This window comes from Patella vulgata, chromosome 8 (genome assembly GCF_932274485.2).
Source record: "Patella vulgata chromosome 8, xgPatVulg1.2, whole genome shotgun sequence".
Lineage (NCBI taxonomy): Eukaryota > Metazoa > Mollusca > Gastropoda > Patellidae > Patella > Patella vulgata.
In genome coordinates, this window is record NC_065886.2 from 39701837 (window position 1) to 39728920 (window position 27084).

A 27084-nucleotide genomic window follows, 5' to 3' on the forward strand; every position below is an offset into this window, starting at 1 on the left:
TACAGCTGTACTCATTACATCAGATACATATAAATAGATAAATATAAATAAGACTCGTCAAAAGAGATAATAGGAAAACGTTGATTCGTTTTCTAAAAAAAAATGAAACATTTTGCGCCCAAAATTGAATTATATTTGGTATTATATTCAAAAAATCTAGAATTATAATAGCAGGACAAAAGTGAGTCAGCTATGTTAATTACTTGAATAAGAAGTGGTGTCGGTAGGTATCGAACAGGTATGCATTGCCTCGTGTACGACACCCACCAATACTTATAGATTACTGAAGCGATAGTTTAGAAGCGATTTCAGAAGATTTCCAATTTATTTTATTAGAGTGGGAAGGGGATTATATAAAACCTCAAATCAGACCACATAAAATCACCGCATTGGTGTAGCACGCCATCCCAATAAGTGCAGGGGAGGTTTTTTATGAGGTGAAGAAAGCGATTTGCAGCTGTTATTGACCTTATCGCATATTCATCCGTTTGGCATCACTAATGGGATCTGGGCCTAGATGATTAAAAATAGGCCCAGTATTGCCTTCAGCTATGAACACACTCCGAAAGTCCCCAACGCACCCCCCCCCTCCCTCTTATTTTATTTAACAAATAATTTCGGAATCAATAAAATGATAGGTCCCTATCAATGATGTTTGACACGACTGGAAATTAATGTGTCTAAAATTGATTAAACAACATAGGATAGTAAATATTACATTTTGAATCCGTATCAATGATACATTTAGGGTAGTAAATATTACATTTTGAATCCGTATCAATGATACATTTACTCAAAATGTTCCTTCCAATGGATCACCATTTAACTTGAAAACAAGGGAAGCAGCCGATCGAAGAAAAAAAGATTTTAAAAAACAAGTTTCAATATGATAGTAGTGGTTCGGTCATGCATTTACATCTGTGGGTGTCATCCTTTCTTTGAAAGTAATGATTGTGCCAGATTTGAACAAAGTCCATCTAGATTCGCGGCCTGTAGGTAGAGTGTTGACAGATCAAATGTAAAAAAAAAAAAAAAAAAAAAAAACCCAGACCTATAAAAATATATTTTCTTAAACTCTTTTAACTTTGAAATGATATTGTTTTCACATGTGCTAAGTGTTTTAGCGAATATTTATAGAAGGGTCTTGTAGATAAAGACTATAGCGCATGTGCAGTTTTAAACTTCCGAGACGACAAGTCGACAAGTCGATGATACGACAGTTTAGTGTTTTGTCGTACCGTCGTATCATCGACTTGTCGTGGCGATAAGTCGATGATACGACAGCACGACAAAATAAGGTCGATGATACGACAAAATCAGACGATCTGTCGTAAGATCGCCCGATTTTATCGTAAGATCGTGTGGTTTTGTCGTGCCGTCGTATCATCGACTTATCGCCACTGTAAGTCGATGATACGACGACACGACAAAATCGGGTCGATGACACGACAAAATCACGCGATCTTACGACAGTTTGTTCTGTCGTAAGATCGCGTGATTTTGTCGTGTCGTCGTATCATCGACTTACAGTGGCGATAAGTCGATGATACGACGGCACGACAAAACCACACGATCTTACGATAAAATCGGGCGATCTTACGACAGAACAAACTGTCGTAAGATCGTCTGATTTTGTCGTATCATCGACCTTATTTTGTCGTGCTGTCGTATCATCGACTTATCGCCACGACAAGTCGATGATACGACGGTACGACAAAACACTAAACTGTCGTATCATCGACTTGTCGACTTGTCGTCTCGGAAGTTTAAAACTGCACATGCGCTATAGTCTTTATCTACAAGACCCTTCTATAAATATTCGCTAAAACACTTAGCACATGTGAAAACAATATAATTTCAAAGTTAAAAGAGTTTAAGAAAATATATTTTTATAGGTCTGGGGTTTTTAGAGTGTGTTCATAGTTGAAGATATTACTGGGTCTATTTTTACTCATCTAGGCCTCAATCCCATTAGTGATTTCAAACGGGAGAGAGAGAGGGAGAGAGAGAAATGGGGTTTAACGTCCAATCGACACAAATTAGGTCATTTCGGGACTAACATGGTTTAATTTTATTTCAATAAATCGTTTGCGCGTAGGGGTCTTTAGCAGTGGGAGGAAACCGGAGGACCCGGAGAAAACCCACGAGGTTGGACAGGCGACCCTACTCCTTGTCACGTACAACCGGGGATTCGAAACCACGCCAGTTGACTCAATGACAGGCTGCGAATCGTTTTCTCCATCTCATTCAAAAAAAGTCCTGCAACTATTGGGGTGACGTGCTGCACTATGATAAAAATAATGCTGTGATTTTAAAGAATGTGGCCCGATTTGGTTTTTCTACAATCACCTTCCCACCCTGTCTTCTGATATCACTTTTAAACTATCGCTCCAGTCATCTATAAATATTGGTGGGTGTCGTACACATGGCAATGAATGCTTACTTGTTCGATACCTCCCGACACCACTTTTTCGTCAAGGAATTAACTTAGCTAACTCACTTTGGTCCTGCTATTGTAATTCTAGATTTTTTAATATAATACCAAATATAATTCACTTGTGGGCACAAAATGTTTCATTATTTTGAGAAAACAAATAATTAATCAACGTTTTCCTACTATCTCTTTTATATTTATCAAATCTGCTACTTAGGCCTATATATGATGTAATGAGTACAGCTGTATTTTTGTGACTTGTAGAAAGAGACTAGGACAATAAGTCGACATCTCGACGTTACGATAAAAATAACACGATGATACGACAGAATGACGTGTCGTATGATTGCGTCAATACTGTCGTGATGTCGTGTTGTCGCGTTATGAAAAGGGCGAGATTTAACATGGCCACTATCAGCCACCATATTTACGCGTTTATCTTCTTCTTTTTATCGGTGAACCCAAAATATCTGTACTTTCAGGCCACCTATCGAAATGTACCTTAGGGCCAGCAAAGCCTTAATCCGGCACTGCTGGGACACCAAACTAATTCTTGCCTAACACATCTCCTGACCAAACTGCTATTTAGACCGTTTATTGTGATATCTACATTTGTATGAAAAGCATGTAATTTAAAATTTCATGATTTTATGATATTATTTATTATGTTGTTCATGGGTATGTTTGTGTCAGGCAGGGTTCCTATGCAAGCTTAATCCGGCCCTTTATTGATAGGCACTTGGTAAGTGATTCCAAAATATGGATTTCTTAAGTTTTAAATTCCTGGGATGTAGATGTCAGATATCATTGATTTCGACATTAAACTGTGGAACAAATTACCTTTTATTCTAAGAAGCTGTACATCACTTTCCACTTTTAAAGACTTTTTTTATTTATCAAAGCTTTTTATTAACTATGATATTGTCTTTTTATCCCAATTTTTGACTTAGCTGGTTTTATAGTTCTGTTTTGTACAGTAATTTTATTTATTCTTATTTTTTCCTTTGACTATTTAGATGTATTTTATTGTTTTGTATTGTATCTATTTAAGTTTGTAATGATGCGCTATATATACGCCATAATAATAATAAATACAAGGTAAATATTACGACCTTGCTGGATGAAGCTACCCGACAAACTAGATCGAAGTTTTCATGCTTAAGGAGTGACAGCTTCCACCATCCATACCTTTAAGAAGGCACTAGTACCATCTTGCGTGGGCGTAAACACTTAATGGTCTGTTATACTTATTTCGAATTCCAACTGTTCTTTTACGTGCACGCAAACGTGTACTCTAGATCCTGTTTTATGCCCCATCCGAAGGAAATGGTTGTAGTTTGGTTGATACCAAGCTTCATCAAGGTAATTTTATCATTAGGATTACACCTACCTTCGGCAAACCAGTAATGCATACACGGTTCTCTGTCCGGAACAACTTTATAGGAATTATCCCAGATAGTTTCACAGAAGTTTGTAGAATTTCCATATATTTCGGTGAACGGCTTGCACGTGAATTCAGTTGGACACACAAAACCTGGAAAATGAACGGAGTAGAATTGATATGCTGAAATTGATCCGATGGTTCATTAGTCTGGAGGTTCAAAAAGCTCGACGGTTCAGTTGATCTGAATATGTCAATTTGTCCGATGTTTCAGCTGTTCTGTAACAGTCTGAAGGTTCAATAGTGCATTGCTCTAAGAAGACTAATATAATTAGAAGCGTTATTTAGAACTCCCCTCCAACCACTATTGCCACCCACTCTCACCCCCATCCACCATTACAACAACCCTCACCCTCCGCCACCATTACACCCACGTTCACACCCATCCACCATATCAACGCTCACCCCAGCTACCATTACCACCCACTCTCGCTCCCAGTCACCATTGCCACCCAATCGCAGCCCCACTCTCACTTCCAGTCGCTATTTCCACCCACTCTCACTCCAAGCTGTCATTACCACCCACTCGTCATTACCACCCGATCGCAGTCCCAGCCACCAATACAACCCACTCTCACACCCATTCAGTCCCAGCCACCAATACAACCCACTCACACACCCATTCACCATTGCATCCACTCTCACTCGCAGTCACCATTATCACCCACTTCCACACTCACCCACCACTACATTCACTATCATCCCCAGCCACCGTTACCACCCACTCCCACACTCACCCACCACTACATCCACTATCATCCCCGTCATCCACTATTATCTTTTGTCTTTCACCCCTTTCTGGGTTAACACCGGGAGCGAACACGTTGAATTGAAATCGTACATGCATCGTTGTGTACACGGTAATATGGGGTTTATCGAGAAGCTGGGGGGGGGGGGTGGATAGCCGAATGATTAGCACGTGCGCGCTGTATCATAAGGTCTGCCATTGAGTCAACTGGCGTGGCTTCGATTCCCTGATTGTACGTGGCAAGGAATAGGGTCGCCTGGGTTTACTCCGGGTCTACTAGTTTCCTTCCACTGCTAAAGAGCCCTACGCGCAAGCGAATTGTTGAAATGACCTAGTTTGTGTCGAGTGGGCGTTAAACACCATTTATCCATGGTCCAAGATTTGGCGTGCTCTGATAGAAGCACGCTTCTCGGTGGAACTGCTGGAGACATTTAGCTGACATGTTTCCACAGTGATTTCAATTCAAATCTAACCAGACGTCAGACGTGTGGATAGCCTCTGAAGAATTCCTGGCACAACACGATCTGTCTTTCCATGGTTTACACTGACATTAAATTAAATTGATTAGGATGACCGAAAAGACAAGTGTGAGGTTGATTGTTTCGTTATAAACGAATGCAACCAGCGGCTGCCAGGCAGGATACGCCCACATTTTCCAAGAGATCGGTAGAGAACAAGCTAAACAAATTGCGATTTTTCGTAACATCAAGGGCCATAATTCAGGAAGGTACGATCAGATATGCACGAATATCGACCGGAACCAAGATCGTTGGGTTATAAACATGCATTTCCAGTCTCATTAAAATTGTGACTTCTAGAGGGACCACAAACTAAAAACACGATTTTTCGTACAAGCAGAGGCCATAATTATTTAGGAAGTTACGATCCGATATGTGCAAATATCGACAGCAACCAAGATCTTTGGGTTATAAACATGCATTTCCAGTTTCATCAAAATCGGATCAAAATTGTGACCTCTAGAGGGCACACAACCTTGATATACCACAAGTTTACACTATTTGCGTAGGGGGGGGGGCATTTTGTCTGGCAGTTTTCGTCCGATTTTCACAACATTCGAACTCAACCTACATTACGGTGTAACGGTGATATATTCGAACAGTTTTTTTTAAACAGTTAATAATTGTGACCTCTAGTGGGACCACTAGCTAAAAACGCGATTTTTCGTACAATCAGGGGATTTAATTCAGGAAGTTACGATCTGATATACACGAATATCGAAAGTAACCAAGATCTTTGGGTAATAAACATGCATTTCAAGTTTCATCAAAATCGGATCAAAATTGTGACCGATTTTCATGAAATTCGAACTCAACCAGCAATACGGTGTAACGGTGATATATTCAAACGGCTTTTTTTTAAATCGGAATAAAATTGTGACCTCCATAGGGTCCACAAGCCAAAAAAACGTGATTTTTCGTACAATCATAGGCCATAATTCAGGAAGTTACTTTCCGATATGGGCGAATATCGAAAGGAGCCAAGATCTTTGGGTTATAAACTTACATTTCAAATTTCTACAAAATCAGATCAAAATTGTGACCTCTATAGTCTATAGGGTCCAAAAGCTAAAAACGCGATTTTTCGTACAATCAGGGGTCATAATCCATGAAGCTACGATCCGATACATGCCAATATCGAAAGGAACCGAGATCTGAGTTAGGGAGATAAACCTATATTTCAAGTTTCGTTGAAATCGGATAAAAAAATTTAGCTGTAGCGTGTCCACAAACACGGACGGACGGAAGTCCGGACGGACAGGGGCACTCAGCCTCCAGACTATAATGTTTTGTTTGGTTTTGTTTTCACAGGTAGAAAATGTCAACCAACAGCTATGGGAGACCATTAAGGGTCAATCAGATGATACTTTTAAGGTCGCCATCGTATATGGTATAAATGAGACCATGATATAAATTAAAACATGGTTATCTCGTAATTACGACATACTTAAAATTACGAGATAATTGTAATGTTGTCGTGCGCTTTAGATCAAAAGCTTTGACATTGAGTCGGGTTGCGTGGTTTCGGTCCCAAGCTAGTACGTGATAAGTATGGGGTGCTCTCATCCAGCTCAAAATATTGATTAAGGGGATTAAGGGTTTAGGGCTGGGGGATTATAGTATGTAGCTGAAATGTGTTCACCTAAACTGTGTTTAATAAGTGACTGAAATAAGAATTGTACAGCTCAGTGCTAACGGCATTTCCAGGCCAAAAAAGGAAGCCTACCGTGAACTAGAAGAGAGACTTCAAGCATTGAAAGATCAGTTCCGAAATGGTCAAAGAGACATCATGCTTTATGTAGATGCGGTTTCTCATCTTGTCCATTTAGAGTAAAAAGTATGAAATGTTTACTTGCCCATATGAAATATATATTTTTAATGTTGATGCTCATTTCATAGTGCTATTTAGTTATTTATTTTTTATATTAAGTTTTTCCATTTACATTAAAAGTGTTAAAATAAACATGTTTTACTATAATAAATGCTGAATAAAACATTATCAAGTGATTTTGTTTTACTATTAGGTTTAACCTAATGAAATAAACAGTGCCCAATGTGAAACAGACTACAGCTAATCCTTCTTTAGAAATTCCAATTAACACCTTAGTCACGCTAACATGATTATTTAAGTTTTGAGCTGGGTGAGAATGAACCATAAGTATGTCGTAATTACGAGATAGACAATTCGTAATTACGAGACAATCAGATTTTATTTCCATTTGATCGAACCAAGATAATTGTAAGATCGGCATGCGCTTTAGATCATAAGATCATAGGGTCTGTCATTCAGTCAAGTGTCGTGGTTTCGATCCCAGGCATATACGTGACAGCTAACTCATAATCAGAATTTTACTTTTGAAGAGTAATTGATGTGTATCAGTTTCTTTGAAAAATACTTTAATTTCCAGTTGGCCAGTGTTATTGCTGTTGCTACGTTTGAAAAAGGTGGTGTCAAGAAAATCTATGCTGTTATGATTTACATTTGCGGTTAATTTGACAGATGGGTGATGATTGTTCAGAATGTTGAAAAACGTCCAAAATTCGTCTAGTGTGTACGTCCAGACTATGAACATGTCATCTAAAAACGTCCATAGAAATCTGGTTTTAATAGGCAGAGTGGCAAAAATTCCCATTCCTACTCTGCCTTGAAAAGATTTGCAGTTTCGGAAGACTGGAGGTCTACTTGGTCGCTGAATGTGAAGTCATTCCTCCTCAGACAGATGTCGAGTAATTTGAGGATTTCTTCGGCCGGTCTGAAATGCTTTCCTAACTGCTTCAATACCTGTGTTATTATCAATGTTCGTGTACATGCTCTGTACATCAATGGATATTAAAATGGTGTGCTCAGGGACTCTTAACTGTTTGATTTTGTGAATAAAATCGCTGGTGTCTTTAAGGTAGGATGGGTGTTTGCATGCTAGAGGTAATAAGAAATGGTCTATATATTGTGATACGTTGTATGATTCTCTGCCACAGTCTGATATTATTAGGCGTCCCTTGAGTAATTTATTAGGTATAAACCATTTCGTTTCTAGATTTTTATGTATTTTTGGTAGCGTATAGAGATGTCGTTGTCAGCAGTCAGATTTAGCGGATAGATAATCATATTGTTTTGCTGTTATATGTATTCCTTGTCTTGCAATTGATGTAAGATGTTGTTTATTAAGGTTGCGGTGCCCTTAAAGATGGGTTGATCTAATTTAGTGTAACGTTTAGGATGACTTAATTGGATTTGGAACAAACTTGAGGCCTTTGTCAAATATGCTAAGTCCTAGGGGGGCTGAGAATTTTGTCGCTCGAATTGACAACTGTCTGTTCTAAAGACGGCTTCTCATTCCTTTACCCTGATTCTCGTTTAAATTCCCCCATCCAGCAGTTGATGATCTCCCTCGCCGTGTCTGGGCGTGAGTGTGTGGGGGGGGGGGGGGTCCTATTGGTCCAAAAATTATTAAAAATTATTAATCTTATCTAATGGTTATTTAATAAATCGATGACTTTCAATTGATTTATACCACAATTATTTCTGTTTTAGTTGTAAGTGTAGGAGAATCGCGCTACATACAAACACAGCCCATACAAGACAAACCTACACAATAACGGTGTGAACGTCAGGTGTTGACGAATAACTCGTTCCTCTCTATGAATATTAAGGTCAAGGTAAAAATTAATGTTTACGTCCTTAGTCACAGTTTCTATAAATAACGTGGTCATAAATTGGGCAATACATTTGGCTTCATACATGTATGTGGCCTAGAATATAGCTAGTTACGCAGGTAGCGTGTCTCTGATGTTCAGATTGATAATGATGGGTGTAAAATAAATCCCAATTGTATTTTAAAGAAGGGTTCACACAATCCGTCCCGAAATTTGGAGCCCTGTCGAATATTTCATAATAGTGTGTATACATTTCGCAATAAATCTATTATATGAATCAGGTCGAAAACATATCTTTAAATATTTTATTAACCGATTGAGAACCGGTTTCAGACGGAGACATTTGTCTCTCTGAAATTAATTATATGTCTTTAAACCCCGCCCGTCCTAAAATAAGAATATTTCATAATATTGTGTATACATTTCGAAGTAAGTCTATTATTGTGAATCCGGTCAAAAACATTTATTTGCATATTTATTGACCGAATAAGAAGCGGTATCAGACGAGCTATTTGGACACAGATCACCAAATATTCCTACGCCGTCACCCACAAAACAAGGGCCAAAGCTATTTTTAGTCTTCCTCTCCCTTTTCCTTTTTCCCCCTTTTGCATGGCGATTTTTGTTGACTTTTTGGTGTAGAATCGAGGAACAAGGGCCAAAGCTATTTTTAGTCTTCCTCTCCCTTTTCCTTTTTCCCCCTTTTGCATGGCGATTTTTGTTGACATTTTGGTGTAGAATCGAGGAAAAGGGTTTGAAAATACATTTTCTGCCAGGTTTTGGTGAATATTCATAATTTTGATGCGGAAGGATACAAGAGTTGAGAGGTTGGTTAGGTTGAAATGTAGGGCCTGAAATTGCATGTTTATTTGTCTCTACTTCCAGCTTGTGTATATCAAGTTTTTCATGAAGAACCTCATACGTGCTTTTGGGCAAGTGGTTGCCACATGTTGCTCCATCTGTGGTAGAAAGCGTTCTACCCAACGAAAATTTGGGAAAAAGTTAGAGCCGGTCTAAGATACGAGAATTAACATTGGAGTCAATGGGGAAATCTTTAGTGATCTGTGTCCATTTGTCCCACTGAATGTGGTTTCTCCCTTATAGAGTCATGCGCGCAAGGTCTCGAACTTGTTATTCTCTCCGGTTGTACGTGACAAGAAGTATAGGGTCGGCTGTCCAACAGGCCCGTAGCCAGCGGGGGGCAAGGTGGGGTGGGCAATGCCCCCCTGAAAAAAAACGTTTTGCCCCCCCCCCCCCGAACACAACTTTGCCGACCATAGCTCTAAAATACCTACTGTAGACTGTGCTTTGTGTGCCCCCCCCCCCTTAAAACTTAACTGCCCCTCCGAAGCCAGCAAGCTGGCTAGGGGCCTGCTGTCCAACCTCGTGTGTTTTCCCGGGTCCTGCGGTTTTCTCCCACTGCTAAAGACCTCTACGCGCAAGCGAATTATTGAAATAAAATTGAACCATATGTTAGTCCCGAAATGACCTAGTTTGTTTCGAGTGGACGTTAAACCTCATTCCTCTCTCTTTCTCGCTGGTTATTCGCTCCCCTGATCTTAATCTTTATGATCACAAAGAGATCAACATGTCACAATCATCCGAAATAAAAATATTGACGCAGAACGACCATTTAGATTTTTTGCTAGACCTGGTCAAAGCTATAGGCTGTGATCGATTTTTTTCTAGCCTGGATCAAAGGAATCTATCTATAGGTGAATTCCGTAATTATTGTCTCATTTACCTCCTGATCCTTCCACCTGAAAATCATGAATATTCATCATAACCTGACAGAAAATTAAATTTAAACACTCTTCTTTGAGAAAAAATGCCATGCGAAAGCGGAAAAATATGGAAAAGCATTTGCTCTCAATAGACAAGACATTGTGGGTTGTATTAACTTATCTTAGGGACCACACTGGTATTTGGACTCTTTACAGACTTTTGTGTTATCTTTACATTTTTATACAAAGCATACAAATTTCGAAGCATAGGGTTAGTAAACACGACACATTCCGATGGCAATGATAGTAATGTCACCAACAAGTCATTCGTTTTAATCGAAAAGTGTTGTAAACTGTTCTGATTTGGAGAGGAGACTGAACATTGATAGTCAATTACTACAGTCCAACTTAAATAGTAATATCGCTTGGCATAATCATTTAAGACGCATGAGTTTAAAGTCCAGTTTCAGTAAGAAATCACTAGATAATTTTGAGCAAAGCAGAAGAACACAGAACGACCATCCAGCAAATATCGGAAGAAAACCTGAAATTTGTACACGGGACCTCGGATGTCCGTCTAATCCTAATCTTAATCCGTGGCACCTTCCAGAGACTCCTGGTTAGGTAGCCAGCACCTCACACCCCCCCCCCCCGCGACTCCCCATTGGTATTCGTACTGTCCCCACGGGTCAATGAAGACGGGCGTGTAAGATACTGAGTGCAGAGTGCTATGAGGGAAATTTTGCCAGGACTGCTATATGGTCTATTCTTAATTCGTATTTCAACCGCCCTTTTGCGTGCACGCCAACTTGTAGACAAGACACATTCGTAACGAACATGTTAATTGTTTTTATGCAGGTGAAATCTAATATAAACTACATCGTTTATAATATAAACTGTTACATAAAATATAATATAAACTGTTACATAAAATATAATATAAACTGTACATAAAATATAATATAAACTGTATTTTACAATAAAACATAATATAAACTGTATTTTTCACATAAAATGTATCTTTACATAAAATTTATACATAATACAAGTATTAATAGAGCTATATTTGTGGAAATGGTTGTAGTTTGGTTGATACCAAGCTTCATCAAGGTAATTTTATCATTAGGATTGCCACTACCTTCGGCAAACCAATAATGCATACACGGTTCTCTGTCCGGAACAACTTTATAGGAATTATCCCAGATAGTTTCACAGAAGTTTGTAGAATTTCCATATATTTCGGTGAACGGCTTGCACGTGGATTTAGTTGGACACACAAAGCCTGGAAAATGAACGGAGTAGAATTGATATGCTGAAATTGATCCGATGGTTCAATAGTCTGGAGGTTCAAAAAGCTCGACGGTTCAGTTGACCTGAATATGTCTAAAAGTTCAACAGCTAGGGGGTCAATTTGTCCGAAGTTTCAGTGGTTCTGTAACAATTGCTCTAAGAAAGCTATTAATTAGAAGTGTTAATTAGACCTTTCCCCCTCCAACCACTTTAATCAGTCCCATCCACCATAACACCCACCCTCACCCCCTGTGACCATTACACCCACTTTCACACTCGTTCACCATTACGCCAACCCTCAGCATCATCCACCATAGCATCCACCATCACGATACCCACTATCACGATTCCTGCTACGATTAAAATCCTGGTTTTAATCGTGGAGTACTGGTGGTGATCCTATCAGGTGTTATCATATATTGAGGTCAGTCGTAGCAATCGTGTTGATCATATAGAAACGTATCGGCGCGTACCAGATCGTGGACACAATATGGACAATCATGTTGTAACAGATCGCACGACAGTGAGAACCTAGCATAACCACTAGCTTTCATTACATCCACTCTAACCACTAGCAACCATTACATCCACTCTCACCCTCATCCACAATTACACCCCAAGCTGTCATTACATCCACTCTCAACCCTAGGTACCATTACCACCCACTCTCACTAGCGGCCACCATTACCACCCACTCCTACCATCATCCATCCACCATTACACCCACTCTCAGCTCCAGAAATCTTTACGCCCACTCTCACTCCCAACCAAAATAAAAATATGGACTATAACCATGAATTACTGAAAACAACTAACCACCATCTGTAAAATTCATATCTGCCTCCCAATTAGGGACACACGTTAAATCATCTTTACAGGCATTCCACCAGTTACTACAGTCCGTTTCACATATGGGCACGTCTCTGTATCTTTCATACCCAAATGATAAAGTCTCATCAATCTAAAAATATATGCACATAGTAATCAAATACAGAACATAAAAAGTGTGTACAGGCCTAAATAAGATAACATATCCTCATAGGCGTACGAGCTGGGCACCAAATGGCACCAAATGCTGGGAAAATTTGGGCACACAGTTGTATAAAAAAATATTGTGTTCTTAAATGTGTCCAATTTAACGGCGAATTTATTATTATTATGTAACATACTAAGAACCTAACTACATTTTTGGGGCACCAACCACCACCGCCCCCCAGTCAAAAATTTCCTCGTACGCCTATGCATATGTTTATTCTTTATATCGATTTACGAGCGGTACACATGTTTAGTTGTTTTAAAGGAGATTAACAAATGGAAAGAAATGAAAGGGGGTTTAACGTCCTCTCTTTCTGCACCGAATGGGCTAATGAAGACGGACATATGCCATGCAGTGTTCTATGGGGGAAATTTTGCCGGGACAACGGCGCTACGACCTACTCTATTTTCGAATTCCAATTGTCAAAGGTTCTTTAACGTGAACGCCAATGTGTACGCGGGGCGTCGGATTTTATCTTCACCATTGACAAGGGAGGACCGAGGGGAAACCAAGTCGGAAACCCTGGGAATTTTCTAGGTCAACACCGGAAGTGAATGCGTTGACTAGAAATCGTATAGGCATCATTGTGACGGAAGTAAGCAGTCTCAGAAGAAGTAATTCTGTTACATATTTCGCCGACATTTTGATTGCCACATATATGTTAACAGGATATAAGAATTAAAAACTTACCAATTTTAACCATGGTCCAAGATTTGGCGAGCACTGATAAAAGCACGCTTCTCGATGGAACTGCTCGAGACATTTAGCTGACATGTTTCCACAATGATTCCACTCCAGACTTAACCAGACGTCAGATGTGTGAATAGCCTCTGAAGTATTCCTGGCACAACACGATCTGTCTTTCCATGGTTTACACTGAAATTAAATTAAAATGATTAAGATGACCGAAAAGACAAGTGTGAGGTTGGTTGTTTCGTTATAAACGAATACGGAATAACAAAACCGTTTGTTATTATTCACGATTTTAAAGATGCACTATGTAAGATTTAGATAAAGAGTTGGTCGAGTTTGCTATAATAGTTCCAAAAAAGACAATTCAAAACTAATATATTGAAAATTCCATTAAAATTACTTTATTCTGAGCGACGTTATCAGTGTTTGAACGTTTGACATAGATTGTTTATTATCGTAGCAACGTTACTGGTTAATCCAGACTCAATCTCGCCTCTAGGGAGAGGGGTTTTACATAGAATATGCCTGTTCCCCAATCCCATTCACACATCCTGAATAAAATATTGTTTATAAAAAAAACAAAAAAAAAACTCGCCTCTCCATTTGTTAATTAAATCATTAAATGGCGATCGTATTTTAATCCGTTTACAACTGCGCTGTCTGATGCTCTAGAGATTTGATTGTAAGCTTATCGTATGAATGGATGTCTAAATAATAATTTATATAAAATTTAAAGCCAAAATAAAAATCTGTAATAGGCAGATTTAGAGCTTACACAATGTATCTTTAAGTTTATAATGGTAAGCCTTGTAAACTACTATTGTTCTTTCCATCCAAGTGAGAAAAAGGAGAAGCTTTCTCGCCGAACAAAAAGTTTGACCCGTTGTACAGTAATGCTGAATGGCGGAAAAATAGTCAGGTCAACAGACAAAATGGAGTTCGTTTTTGGGTCCCCTGTTGATCAACATCTATACAAATAGGGAATAAGGGGTCAAGATCATTTCTATACTGCATATAAGTATACTGCTGCAGAATCGTCCATAGTTTTATTAAATGGATCGATTTAAATACATTTAAGACCAATATTTATTTTGGTAAAACTGCCGTTGATTGTGCTTTACTTTGCAATGCTATGATCTGTTAGGCTATAAAATACAAATACTAACATGTTTAAAGAGAGCTGGCTCTGGTGTTGGTTCATATTTATGCTGTCTTCCTTCCAAACAGGTATTAGCCAATTCGTCCAATGTCGTCCTGTTTCGGACTAAACCCATTACTACTGACGCCAAGCACAATACATACAATTTATACATGTGGTTTTTCTTTTCTTAAATAAGGCAACAAATCTGAAGAATAAAAAACACAATTGGAGATTTAAGGACTAATCTACTACATATTCTTGTCATAATGAGAATATAGGGAGCCGCGATAGCTCGGTGAATATTAAAGACGGTGGCTTGCTATCCAGGGTGTCTCGGGGTAGGGATTTTCCTGCGAGGTTTCCCCTTGTCTGGGGTGCATGACGAAGAGCCTGACTAGAACAGTGCCTAGTCATTCGAATGGTGCGACAAATCAAGGTCCTGTGTACACCAAATTGACAGTTGAAATTCGAAAAAAGAATAGGCCGTAGCGCCGCTCTTTGGACAAAATTTCCTTCACTGCATACTGTATGGCGTAAGACCGTCTTCATTAGCCGAGTCGGTCCAGAAAATAAAATGCTTCGTGTAAACTTACATTATGTCAACATTTCATTTTATCTCACATGAATTTTAGCTTATAGCTCTCATATGTCTGTTCAAAACCACTGACAGGCACACATATTACAACCGTGTCTATTTTCTTAATCGGTATGTTTATAAACCGTCTCATCGAGCTGATAGCAGTAGCTTACATAGCAGTAAACTAGTGAACCGTTAATGTTTTGTTTGCGTTTCTACAAACTATTAGATTTAGTTGTAAATGGTAATGTTTATAAATCCTTAAAATATAATAGTAAATTGTAATTTTTATAAATGTTTAAAAAATTTGTTTTATAATAACCAGCTACAAGTCAAAGTTGGAAATACACTAAGTGAAGTAGGCGTCATGCAAGGAAATAACCTCAGTCCTTTATTATTCAACATTTTTATTGACAAGCCCCCGTATATTTTAAATCATTCTATTGATGTCCCTAATTAAATGTTACTACTTATATACTGATGATATTATTTTGTTTTTGTTGTCAAGTAGTGGTTTACAAACCTCATTAAATATAGTTGATAAATATTGCAAGCAATGAAGACTTGAAATTAACATTAAAAAAACACAGGTAACCATTTTTAATAAATCAGGAAAAAAACTTTTTGACAAATTCAATATTAATGGAAACTGTCTAGAAATTGTTCAAGAATACAAATACATAGGTGTAATTGAACGATGTTGCATTGAAAGCATTTTTCAAAAGTTTAAAAGCCTTTTTAAATTTTGATGTATCTTTGAACATTAAATTCAAACTATTTGATATCCTAGTCGAAGCCATACTATTATATGGATGCGATTCCTGGGGCCATCATATTACATCCAACAATACAAACTGTTACAAGCTTGAAAAGCTGGAGTTAAATCTTTGTAAACACTTTTTGCATATTCATAATAAAACTTCAGACTCTGTTGTATTAGCTGAAGTTGGTCGGTTCACGATTCTTCTTGATGTTAAATACAGGCTGGCCAAGACATGGGTCGAATCAAAATCAATACAGACGCTTTTCTACAGATTTTCGAACAAAGATAGAGGGATATTTATGTTCAATCTTGGAAATATATTGAAAAAGGTCGAACTGTTAAAAACTTACATAATTGCCTTAAGACTCTTATAAAATTAAGACAAATTATGATATTGAGAAATACCTGGATCTACCAGATAAACAAAAGCGCCAGGCACTGAGCCAATTTATACTCAGTGCACATAAGCTTGAAATAGAGACAGGAAGGCATAAAAAACCTTTTGTCCACAGGGATAAGTGGACCTGTAAAAATAGTACGAGCGGAGAAGTAGAAGATGAAACGCACGTTCTTCTCCATTGCTCAGCCCACAATAATCTTTGGAAAAAGTTTATAAGTCATCACATTAAAACTAGTTTGAATGATTCAATAATACATATAATGAACGCTGATAAATGTATTCAAGATGTTGCAACGTTCGCATATGAAATGTTTAAAAATAGACATTAAATACCATTTGCTATGTAAGGCCTAATATAGGCATTACAAACATTATTAAAGATACATTATGAGAGATTAGATAAGGAGCTGACAATTCTCACTATAATAGTTAAAATCTAGATAATGTAATGGGAATTTGCTGAAAATTTCAGTCAAATTGATCTACTCGGAACCGAGAATTGATTGAATTTTGGGCCTAGTCTAGGTCATTATTACTAAAGTCGGTGCGATAAAAAAAAAAAAAGTTTCGATTATCCATTTTTTGATTTAATCATCAATGAGCATTGGGCAGCAGGTCGGGTTCTAATCCAGTAAATATCGCAGGCTAGCGATGGCATCGAGAGTTGATTATGGTCTGGATAAGTTAATTAAGTTAATTAATCGCTGTCGTGAGAAGAGAGGGCGGGACATTATGAAACAAATGCTAAATTGGGTCTTAAATCAAAATAAATTACAAAACAAATTATTCCGTCGTCAATAGTTTTATTTAATTAGGGGGATTAAGGAATCAGTTAGGCGTTAATGAATACAGACGCCAGCTGTATATAGGTAATTAAGGAATAAACATTCCGAATATGGCGTCTGAGGGGATTAAGAGTGTTTTCGATAATTGGCAAAGTCGTTTTTACGGGAGGTCTCTTTTTGAGACTTTGAGTGAAGATAGCCCAATTAATTTTAATCAGATTGGTGTAAACTTGCCGTAAAGTGGATATAGTAACCATTGGCTATACGTACCCAAAAGTAATGTCGTCCATCTTATGTGCCCTTTAAGAGTGTTTTCAATAATTGGCAAAGTCGCTTTTACGGGAGGTGTCCTTTTGGACTTTGAGAGAAGACAGGCGAATTAATTTTAATCAGATTGGTGTAAACTATAGTAACCATTGGCTATACGTATCAAACAGTAATGTCGTCCATCTTATGTGCACTTTAATTAATGTCTAATTAATAATTTAGATAACATTTCAGGCCCAAGAAAGGCACGCAATTGGCAGATTTAGCTCTTGCATAATATATGTTTAATATAATTTAATATGCTTTTAGAAACCTCGGTAAACCTTATTTTATGTTCTTTGATGTTTATTATTGTATTGTAATTTGTATTGTATGCTTTACCATACTCGTGTATATACCATGCCGTTGTGTAATAAAGCATTATTATTATCAGTATTAAAACAATAGCTATGGAAGACCATTAGGGTCAGTCAGATGATAATTTTAAGGTCGCCATGCTCCATATAAAATTGCATCGAAAGATTTTTACAGAAACGAAAATCTACCTGGTAATACTTGTCACGGGTCACATGTATGTATAAAACTGTTCCGCACTGATACGAATGACTTTTTTGTTATGGATCAGGTAGCACTATATATCTATTCACGTAACAATATGGTCCCTTACATTTATATACAACGATATCATACTAGGTGGAAACACACGTAAACCCCAAATGTTGTAGTAGGAATAGTAATCCCGTATATTCTTTGAAACAAATGTCCACGGAATAAATAGTGATTTACTCGAAAGATCAGCGACAACGAAACAGCTTTGAACAATTAAAAGCGTAACTTTTCTCAGAAAATACGAAATTAATGAATGCCGCCAGTCACCTGAATAACAAAAACGACTTGAGTCACTGCTCCTAATCAACCGTCCAATCACGATTTGGGGCAATCTGACCCACTCCTCTTGCAGTGCCACGGCCAATTCTTACAGTGTTGTCGGTTGACGTTGCCGTCGACGAACACGTCTCCCGATCAAATTAAACGTAACACAATAAAGCAAAGATACGCTAAACAGTAAATCTTATGCAAGAACCGATAGGAAAGCAAATGTGGATAGATAAACCAGCACGCGGCAGTTTTCATCAACCCTTCCTTGAAGTGTCAATTTTGACAATGAACCCCTCCCACGTGTATGGCGCTATTGCGTGTCGCATGTGCAGCTCAGTAGTTCTGTTGGGGCGACAAGTTCTTCATCTGTGAACATACTCTCAAAGCATGTCAAGTGTCCATGACTATTTATCATGTCACAACCTGCATATCCCCTACTTTTTTGACGAGTATATTTCCATGACTTTCCATTGATCTCATCATATAAGTAATATAACATCATTTTTTCTGTTGTAAGTGCAAATGGATCGCACTACACACAAACACAAACCACTAGGCAAACCTGCGAATAATGGGACATACAAACTAGCCTACACCGACATAGCAAGCAATAAACAACAAAGTGACTGTATATGTAACCTGTATTATCTGTAATATAAATGGGGTTTAACACTCAAATTGTATATTTAAATAAACTAAAATTAATGACATTCGTATTTATTTTAATAAATACGAATGTCAATAATTTTAGTTTATTTAAATGTCTAATTGTCAAAAAAAATTAAATCTTTGGCAATATGGGAGTATGAGAGTCCGCTCATGTTCAGCATGATATTACACAATGCCATGGTTATGAATTCGTGTATACCCAATTTGGTTTCAAATTGTTGAACCACATTTTTTGAGGCGAAAAATAATTCATCCAGGAGCTTAAAGATGGGTTCCCAGAAAAGTATTTATCGGGTGGTTATTTCCAATAAAAGTATGGTAATTTTGGTATATATGGAAAGTAGAGATATCCAATCTTACTAGAAAAATACTGGATTCCCCGAAAAACACTCACAGAGCGTATACAGGACAAAAATGTTAGGGTTCCCCTAATCAACAGCCCGACGATTAGGAATTTCTGCACGCGTGATGTCAAAGGTCACAGGCGAACATTGAGCGCTTGATGTACAAGTTGATAAACTTTATGAAGAGTTAGACGTACAACACTTTCTGAGATAAAAATGACGGAAAAAGACACGGGTAGTGGATAATCCGAGAATTTAATTTGGATTCGACTAAACAACGTATTCTAAATCCATGAAATAAATCTCTCCTACATTTTAAAGAAGGGTTCATAGGTCAATTGAAATGAATTATATGTCTTTAAACACCTTACGTGTCGATTCGAGGGCCCTTTCTAATTGAGTGATAGTGTTGAAACTTCAATACCTTAATACAGTTCGATGTTGAGCATTTTCTGCTTGGGTAAAGTAGAGACTTCAATCTAACTGGTCGAGACTTTTGAACGCAATAACTCTCCTTCTGATTGGGGTGGGATGTTTAAAATTGGTGTAGGTGTCTATTTGGTCAATGCCTTGACAGAGTTGGATCATTTGCATTTTCCACGAAGGCTAAGCAGAGATAAGCAATTTGATTGGTTGAGACTTTGGAACACGATAACTTTGGTTCTAATTTGGCGAGATCACGAAACTCCGAGTATAGATTCATTACATCAATAGCTTGACAAAGTTCGATGATGAGAATTTTCTGCTTAGACTAAGTAAGTAACGATAACCAATTTGATTGGCCAAGACTTTGTTTATTAGGTGAATGTCTTGACTGAGTTCAATGATTAATATTTCCCGTTAAAGCTAAGCAGAGCTAAGCAATTGGTCGATGCTTTGGGACAAGATAACAAATAAACATTGATTTTAACTATTGGAGAGTGGTGGAACTTAGTGCACAGTTTCACTACCAAATCAGGTACTTCAAACCCTGACTAAGTTTGATCGTGAACAATTTATGCTTAGATTAAGCACAGATAATCAGTTTGATTGCTTGATACTTTTGAAAAAGATAATTGTGCAATTAATTAATGTGTCATCTATTTATTATGGGATTTTGGCTGGGGACATCAGCCTCACTGTTGGCTTGTTAACATTCCGATCATGTTTTTTCTAGCCTGGGTCATAATGGAGGTGACTCCATAATTCGTGCCTCAAAATCATGAATATTCATTAAAACTTAACAGGAAATGTAAATTTAAACACTCTTCTTTGATATCAGATCAAAACTTCAACAACAACATATTCCTGAAGCAATGGCCTGTGAAATCCCTCTCTGGCCATTGCTGGATAGACTTCTGCTGATACTTGAGCTTTTGAGGGAGTGTGTCTTTTCTTTCCGTTCAATCAAATCTATCCCAAGTACAGCAACATAACAGTCCTTCGTTTAATCTGGGGCCTTCCCTAAAACTTGGACAGTGATTTAAGGTATAAAAACGGTGAAAGCATTGTTCGTCTCCAAACAGTATTGTTTACATTGTAGCCGTGTTGATAGCCTCGTTGATAGCAATTAACTTTTATGCAATATTTTACTATGCACTGGTTAATTCTATCTGATCGACAGATCCACCATAGCTGCTAGCAACCATTTAATTTTTGTACGTTAGTTACGTATGTGATTAATTGGGCGTAATACAATTCGTGAGTCAGACAGACCGAGAGAAATGTGGTTAAGTCCATAAATTAGGTCATTCCGGGACTAATGTATGTTAAGATTGTGACAACTGACAACCTGACCAGCTGTATAATTTGCCACAGACAAATTCATCTACAATGGACAATCTCATAACTGCAGTGGGTCCCCCATTTTTTTTCATAGCTCCGCTTGGTTTTAGGTAAATTACCCCTATCTGAACTGACCCATCCACTTACAAAAACCACATGGATCTGTACTTGACATAGATAAGATTATGTTTACTCACACTGCTTACATATTGGTTATTATCTGTGGACAAGGAACAGTTCCCAAGTCGCTACTCATTGTCTTCTTGTTCTTGGGGACCACCTATTTGAAAAAACACTATGGCTCCACCAATTCCTGTAAGATTAACGTGAAACTTAGCATGCTTGTTTCTTGGACAATTGGGCAGTTTTTGATATGTCACAATTCCAAGACGGTCTATAGTCTTGACCACAAGACATTTACTTGTCCAAATTGACCACAAGATAGTCATTTGTCCAACTTGACCACAAGATAGTCATTTGTCCAACTTGACCACAAGATAGTCATTTGTCCAACTTGACCACAAGATAGTCACTTGTCTACATGACATTTATTTGTCCAACTTGACCACAAGATAGTATTTAAAATAGTAATACTTTTCTAACTAATTTAAAACTAGATGATGTAATAAACTACAAAAACTGCCATTTTGTCTTTAATGTGGTTGTATATTTTACAATTAATTATGGTTAATATTATATAAGATACTAAGGAAAAAGATTTTAATACAATAACAGTGCTTCTATATATACAATCAAATACTGGCAACAAATTCATGCTTTGTCTGGCACAATCCCTCTGGTGCCAATCTTTTTGTCTAGCACTTATTTGTCATTTGGGGGGGGGGGGGTTTGATATTATTAATACTCCATCAAAATGTCTGATAATGTATTTCAGTAGGGTCTGACATTTGTAAATCACAAATAATATCACTACCATTCTTAAACAGAAATAACTATCAATTCTCTCACTTCTTTAACATCTTCTAATTTCACAAAAATGGTTTCTCAAATCAGGGGATGTTTTCATTCAAATCACAGATCCCTGATCGTGTATTATTTTCGGGAAATATTTCATTTTTTACAGCTTCATCCACACTATAATATACTCCAACTGAATATTTAACAGATAATTAAGAAAACAAAATATAATCTCTGTTCTTGGATTCAATCGGATAAAACAGGGGCCCATCAAAAATTTATAGGTTCCGCTGGTTTGTTTATATCAATCTATCATCTGGTTTGTTTATATCATCTGGTTTGTTTATATCATTGTCTGCAAAGGATGTTGAAAGTTGGAAAATTTTTCATTCATCATAATTATCTTTGTGAATACTAAAAGGAATGAAACTGTTTTGAAACTGATATTAATTTTAGAGTTTCCACTTTCACAATATTGTCGTTTGCAAAGGATCCGAAATTTCTGAAATAACAATCAGCGACTTTTGAGTTGTAATACCAAAGATTCCCATAAGATGTACTGTAAACACCCACGTACAACATACAATTTTTCCCCTTGGGGAGTCTCCCTCAACTGGGGAGTGTATATTATTTATGTAAATTTTGTAACTCTTTCCATCACTTTCAATGCACAAACTATTGATGTCCTTTTTGAAACACAGCCTATATGACTGAATTTGGATCTCAATCAAAAGTTTCACACAAGATATTTATATTTAAACATCAGCTACAGGTTTCACTTTCTTTACTTTCACTCGTCCACGTTGCTTTCGAGGTTTTCTTTTGTTGTTGTTTTTCATTGTGAAGTTGATGCACTGTAAAAGAAAAACTAACCAAGTTGACTTACTGATAAACATCCTGTGCCTTAAACCAAATGAAAAGGGTTCACTGTCTTACTCTTCCGCACCAGCTGAGCTAGTGAAGATGCAGTTTGATACAAGAGAAATGTTGCAGGGACACAGCAGCATTAGAGCCTACTCCAACCATCAGGGGATCTTTAACGTGTTGCCTATGGCAGATTTAGCTCTTGCATAATATATGTTTAATATAATTTAATATGCTTTTAGAAACCTCGGTAAACCTTATTTTATGTTCTTTGATGTTTATTATTGTATTGTAATTTGTATTGTATGCTTTACCATACTCGTGTATATACCATGCCGTTGTGTAATAAAGCATTATTATTATCAGTATTAAAACAATAGCTATGGAAGACCATTAGGGTCAGTCAGATGATAATTTTAAGGTCGCCATGCTCCATATAAAATTGCATCGAAAGATTTTTACAGAAACGAAAATCTACCTGGTAATACTTGTCACGGGTCACATGTATGTATAAAACTGTTCCGCACTGATACGAATGACTTTTTTGTTATGGATCAGGTAGCACTATATATCTATTCACGTAACAATATGGTCCCTTACATTTATATACAACGATATCATACTAGGTGGAAACACACGTAAACCCCAAATGTTGTAGTAGGAATAGTAATCCCGTATATTCTTTGAAACAAATGTCCACGGAATAAATAGTGATTTACTCGAAAGATCAGCGACAACGAAACAGCTTTGAACAATTAAAAGCGTAACTTTTCTCAGAAAATACGAAATTAATGAATGCCGCCAGTCACCTGAATAACAAAAACGACTTGAGTCACTGCTCCTAATCAACCGTCCAATCACGATTTGGGGCAATCTGACCCACTCCTCTTGCAGTGCCACGGCCAATTCTTACAGTGTTGTCGGTTGACGTTGCCGTCGACGAACACGTCTCCCGATCAAATTAAACGTAACACAATAAAGCAAAGATACGCTAAACAGTAAATCTTATGCAAGAACCGATAGGAAAGCAAATGTGGATAGATAAACCAGCACGCGGCAGTTTTCATCAACCCTTCCTTGAAGTGTCAATTTTGACAATGAACCCCTCCCACGTGTATGGCGCTATTGCGTGTCGCATGTGCAGCTCAGTAGTTCTGTTGGGGCGACAAGTTCTTCATCTGTGAACATACTCTCAAAGCATGTCAAGTGTCCATGACTATTTATCATGTCACAACCTGCATATCCCCTACTTTTTTGACGAGTATATTTCCATGACTTTCCATTGATCTCATCATATAAGTAATATAACATCATTTTTTCTGTTGTAAGTGCAAATGGATCGCACTACACACAAACACAAACCACTAGGCAAACCTGCGAATAATGGGACATACAAACTAGCCTACACCGACATAGCAAGCAATAAACAACAAAGTGACTGTATATGTAACCTGTATTATCTGTAATATAAATGGGGTTTAACACTCAAATTGTATATTTAAATAAACTAAAATTAATGACATTCGTATTTATTTTAATAAATACGAATGTCAATAATTTTAGTTTATTTAAATGTCTAATTGTCAAAAAAAATTAAATCTTTGGCAATATGGGAGTATGAGAGTCCGCTCATGTTCAGCATAATATTACACAATGCCATGGTTATGAATTCGTGTATACCCAATTTGGTTTCAAATTGTTGAACCACATTTTTTGAGGCGAAAAATAATTCATCCAGGAGCTTAAAGATGGGTTCCCAGAAAAGTATTTATCGGGTGGTTATTTCCAATAAAAGTATGGTAATTTTGGTATATATGGAAAGTAGAGATATCCAATCTTACTAGAAAAATACTGGATTCCCCGAAAAACACTCACAGAGCGTATACAGGACAAAAATGTTAGGGTTCCCCTAATCAACAGCCCGACGATTAGGAATTTCTGCACGCGTGATGTCAAAGGTCACAGGCGAACATTGAGCGCTTGATGTACAAGTTGATAAACTTTATGAAGAGTTAGACGTACAACACTTTCTGAGATAAAAATGACGGAAAAAGACACGGGTAGTGGATAATCCGAGAATTTAATTTGGATTCGACTAAACAACGTATTCTAAATCCATGAAATAAATCTCTCCTACATTTTAAAGAAGGGTTCATAGGTCAATTGAAATGAATTATATGTCTTTAAACACCTTACGTGTCGATTCGAGGGCCCTTTCTAATTGAGTGATAGTGTTGAAACTTCAATACCTTAATACAGTTCGATGTTGAGCATTTTCTGCTTGGGTAAAGTAGAGACTTCAATCTAACTGGTCGAGACTTTTGAACGCAATAACTCTCCTTCTGATTGGGGTGGGATGTTTAAAATTGGTGTAGGTGTCTATTTGGTCAATGCCTTGACAGAGTTGGATCATTTGCATTTTCCACGAAGGCTAAGCAGAGATAAGCAATTTGATTGGTTGAGACTTTGGAACACGATAACTTTGGTTCTAATTTGGCGAGATCACGAAACTCCGAGTATAGATTCATTACATCAATAGCTTGACAAAGTTCGATGATGAGAATTTTCTGCTTAGACTAAGTAAGTAACGATAACCAATTTGATTGGCCAAGACTTTGTTTATTAGGTGAATGTCTTGACTGAGTTCAATGATTAATATTTCCCGTTAAAGCTAAGCAGAGCTAAGCAATTGGTCGATGCTTTGGGACAAGATAACAAATAAACATTGATTTTAACTATTGGAGAGTGGTGGAACTTAGTGCACAGTTTCACTACCAAATCAGGTACTTCAAACCCTGACTAAGTTTGATCGTGAACAATTTATGCTTAGATTAAGCACAGATAATCAGTTTGATTGCTTGATACTTTTGAAAAAGATAATTGTGCAATTAATTAATGTGTCATCTATTTATTATGGGATTTTGGCTGGGGACATCAGCCTCACTGTTGGCTTGTTAACATTCCGATCATGTTTTTTCTAGCCTGGATCATAATGGAGGTGACTCCATAATTCGTGCCTCAAAATCATGAATATTCATTAAAACTTAACAGGAAATGTAAATTTAAACACTCTTCTTTGATATCAGATCAAAACTTCAACAACAACATATTCCTGAAGCAATGGCCTGTGAAATCCCTCTCTGGCCATTGCTGGATAGACTTCTGCTGATACTTGAGCTTTTGAGGGAGTGTGTCTTTTCTTTCCGTTCAATCAAATCTATCCCAAGTACAGCAACATAACAGTCCTTCGTTTAATCTGGGGCCTTCCCTAAAACTTGGACAGTGATTTAAGGTATAAAAACGGTGAAAGCATTGTTCGTCTCCAAACAGTATTGTTTACATTGTAGCCGTGTTGATAGCCTCGTTGATAGCAATTAACTTTTATGCAATATTTTACTATGCACTGGTTAATTCTATCTGATCGACAGATCCACCATAGCTGCTAGCAACCATTTAATTTTTGTACGTTAGTTACGTATGTGATTAATTGGGCGTAATACAATTCGTGAGTCAGACAGACCGAGAGAAATGTGGTTAAGTCCATAAATTAGGTCATTCCGGGACTAATGTATGTTAAGATTGTGACAACTGACAACCTGACCAGCTGTATAATTTGCCACAGACAAATTCATCTACAATGGACAATCTCATAACTGCAGTGGGTCCCCCATTTTTTTTCATAGCTCCGCTTGGTTTTAGGTAAATTACCCCTATCTGAACTGACCCATCCACTTACAAAAACCACATGGATCTGTACTTGACATAGATAAGATTATGTTTACTCACACTGCTTACATATTGGTTATTATCTGTGGACAAGGAACAGTTCCCAAGTCGCTACTCATTGTCTTCTTGTTCTTGGGGACCACCTATTTGAAAAAACACTATGGCTCCACCAATTCCTGTAAGATTAACGTGAAACTTAGCATGCTTGTTTCTTGGACAATTGGGCAGTTTTTGATATGTCACAATTCCAAGACGGTCTATAGTCTTGACCACAAGACATTTACTTGTCCAAATTGACCACAAGATAGTCATTTGTCCAACTTGACCACAAGATAGTCATTTGTCCAACTTGACCACAAGATAGTCATTTGTCCAACTTGACCACAAGATAGTCACTTGTCTACATGACATTTATTTGTCCAACTTGACCACAAGATAGTATTTAAAAT

At 37.4% G+C, this 27084-nt stretch overlaps 1 long non-coding RNA gene across 1 annotated transcript; it reads right to left on the reverse strand.

Annotated features, from left to right (window-relative positions):
* Positions 1-11477: 11477 nt before the first annotated feature.
* Positions 11478-15411, reverse strand: LOC126830212 (uncharacterized). The gene is made up of 5 exons (XR_007683757.2): positions 15273-15411; positions 14705-14884; positions 13536-13721; positions 12626-12770; positions 11478-11801 (listed from the first exon to the last, which is right to left on the reverse strand). It is a non-coding gene; the product is annotated as an uncharacterized LOC126830212 (long non-coding RNA).
* Between the last annotated feature and the right edge of the window lie 11673 nt (positions 15412-27084).